We start from the raw sequence: 3,163 nt of genomic DNA on the forward strand, positions 1-3,163 counted from the left end.
CCAGACTTGGAGAATTCTGGGAAGAGGAAAGGGTGAGATGCAGTCATCATCCAGACACAGAAGAAGCAAGATGAGAATGTCTTATTGAGAAAAGGTACCAAGCCACGTGGCTAAACATAGAAAAGAATTATGGGTTATTTTATGTTGTAAAAGGTAGTTAATAAGAAGTCTGAGCTATTAGGCCAAACAGTTTATAATATAAATTTCTATGTGTTTCTTTGGGACTGAATGGCTGTGGGACTGGGTGAGACAGAAACTTCCATCTACACACACTTACCCCAACAAGGCTATCCCTTTAAATCCTTTCAAAAAGAGTAACTTTCAAAACATTTACATATATGAACCTATGGGAAAAATTCTTATTCATACAGTTCTGTTGTTATAGTATTTTATCATAAAAATAGGGGAAAGCAAACAAAAACTAAGAGTTTCTGCATTATTTTCTCTGGTTAATTTTTGCATATTTTCTTAAAATATTCATTTTATAGACCAGGCTGGCCTCGAACTCACGGAGATCCGCTTGTCTCTGCCTCCCAAGTGCTGGGATTAAAGGCTCAAAAAATCAGTTGTCCTGTGCCTTTTTCTGCTCCCCTATGCTCAGACTTAACAGGGTCGTCTGGCCAGACACACAGCAATTTCCCTCTCAGTTTAGGAGGGCTGTCCTAAGAATAGGGCTGGCTCTTAAAGGCACGAGAGGACAATTAAAAAAAAAAAAAGCTCAAAAAATCAAAAAAAATTATTTTATTCGTTTTGCATTCTGATTACAGTTCTCTCTGCCATGACTCCTCACACCCCATACCTCCCCCTAGCCAGCCTCCCATCTACTTCTGCCAAATGGTAACAGAGATATCTGAACCATGCTCATGAGAGATTCCTCTTTAACATAACATTTCTATAATTGAGATATTGTTGTCTGTGCCTTTTGTTTTGTGTTAACTTCGTCTTTTAAAAATGAAAATGAACTTAACTGTCTTTTCTTTCCTATAGTACCCAACACTTTTTCTTACTAGAACTCTGGACTGAAAAAAAAAAAAAGAGCCATATAGCAATAAGTATGCTTATTGTTACTCTCCTTATTTTATCTCTATATTAGTCTACCTAAACAGAATCTCATGTTTTCATAGGACCAAAAGGTAATTATGCCAGCCAAAGAAGTTTTACTACTAGAGACTTGAGGGAAAAATATTTTCTTCCTTGTTGACATCTATGTAACTATGACTTCCCTTGCGCTTTGAAATATCACAGATAACTAATTATTCCTTTATGCCAATAATGTTCTTTATCCATGCAGGAATGATGTTTATATTTAAATTAAAATGCTTGTTACTCTATTCTATATGATACATATGAAGAACTTGAAGTGTCCTTGGAAGAACAAATCCAATACATTTCTCCAGTTCAAAGCTCGTATTATTTCTTTATCTAGTGTAAGAAAAGCTTGATCGCATTCCAAAAATGTTCCCTCATTCACAATAAAACCAGGTTTAGTCAGTCTATTTTGCCCAATAGCCCTGTAAATATATTTGTGATTGCTGGCTTTGGCCAAGATCAATTATGGTGTCCTAGAAGTACTTGCCTTACAAATGACATTTTATTTGTTTGTTCATTTGTTGATTATTTTGTTAGTTTTGTTTTTGTATTTCTTAACTTATTAAAATCTTGTTTTTCTACCAAAACTACAAAGTGTGAAAACATATGTATGTCAAAATTATAAATTTTAATTAGTTGTGCTGATAAGCAAGTCAAGTAAAACAGCAAAATAGGAGCAAAAAGATAACATTGCCCAAGTCTAAATGCAGTCCAAAATAATAAATATATTTAAAAATGGAGAGTTCCAGAATTTAGAGTTTTCAGATTTTAAAACTTACATATCTCAAATTTTAGAAGCAATAAATTGATTTTCTATAAATACTTCATTTGCATCTTTATATTGAGTTTCTATACATTCCTTTATGTGAATATTTTGGATATTTTATTTGTTATCTTTATTTGTTCATTCTCTCGCTCTCGTGTGTGTGTGTGTGTGTTTGTCATTTGTATGGGGGTAGAAAGACAGCTTGAAGTAGTTGCTTCTATCCTTTTACCATGTGGTCTGGTATTGAACTCAGGTAATCACACTTAGGCAGATAACTATACCCACTGAGCTAACTCACAAAATTATTAACACAAAAGATATGTGATGTGTAAAAAGAATAGTTATTTAAAACATTAAGCAGAGTTGTTATAGAAATTTAAATCATGGAGCTTTTAAATTTGTCTTTTCTTCTTCTTTTCTTCTGTGATATTAAGAACATATTGCTTCAAAGAAAGCACCAACAAGTCTTGGAAACCAAGGCAGTGTTAGAATTTCACTTAATGGATCAAGTTTACATACTCTCCTGATTTAGTGTGCATCTGGGGTGGTTGGTACATGCTATATCTTGTTTCACACACAGGTTGAAAAATTGCTTAGCAGAAATGGGTCTCCACTTGCTGAAATGCTGGTTTAATTTACACTGTAAAACATAGCCTATTTGGTGGAAGGTGCATCATTTAATTTTCTTGTAAGGAGAGTCTTGTGAGAATCTGAATTTACTGGTACCACATATGCAAATTATTCCAGTGATATATGGATTGCACTTTAGATAGTCGCCTGGTTGGCTGTACTGATATCAACACAGCTATCTTCACAAGACTTTCTCTGCTGGTCTTCAGGCTAGACCACTCAATATTAATAGCTCAACATTTCAACAAATCTGTATTTGATTTCTTGCCTCATGAGCCCAGCTGGTTGTTAAAAGTTGAAATAAATCATTTTGCCTAAATTAACAGTGTTCTTGACAATCTGTTTTATGATATTTACCCTTGAATCCCACCATGCCTTATAAATTGGAGATGGCTGATTTACTCTGACAGGAGGGAAGAGGAAAGGAAGTGGTGAGCAGATAATTCATGTGCTCCCAGTAAAATCAGCTTCTAGTCTCAGACACAGGCTGACACCACTGGTAAGATTTTCAGAATAATTAAGGTTTTTTTTTTTTTTTTTTACCCCACTATTCTTTATGCTATATTTTTTCAATGTACATTGAACATGATATAAACATATATTAGAATAACGATGTATCTATGGAAGACAATAAATTTCAAGGACAGAATTTGCAAGGGAATAAAGAATTATTGGTTG

General features: G+C 34.0%; 1 non-coding gene across 1 annotated transcript; it reads left to right on the top strand.

Annotated features, from left to right (window-relative positions):
* The first annotated feature begins 566 nt into the window (after positions 1 to 566).
* On the top strand, positions 567 to 702 carry LOC126506700 (small Cajal body-specific RNA 11). Its single transcript, XR_007593312.1, has one exon. It is a non-coding gene; the product is annotated as a small Cajal body-specific RNA 11 (non-coding RNA).
* The last annotated feature ends 2,461 nt before the right edge of the window (positions 703 to 3,163 follow it).

This window comes from Alexandromys fortis, unplaced genomic scaffold (genome assembly GCF_014885135.2).
Source record: "Alexandromys fortis isolate MF-2015 unplaced genomic scaffold, M_Fortis_MF-2015_v1.1 scaffold_66, whole genome shotgun sequence".
Classification (NCBI taxonomy): domain Eukaryota; kingdom Metazoa; phylum Chordata; class Mammalia; order Rodentia; family Cricetidae; genus Alexandromys; species Alexandromys fortis.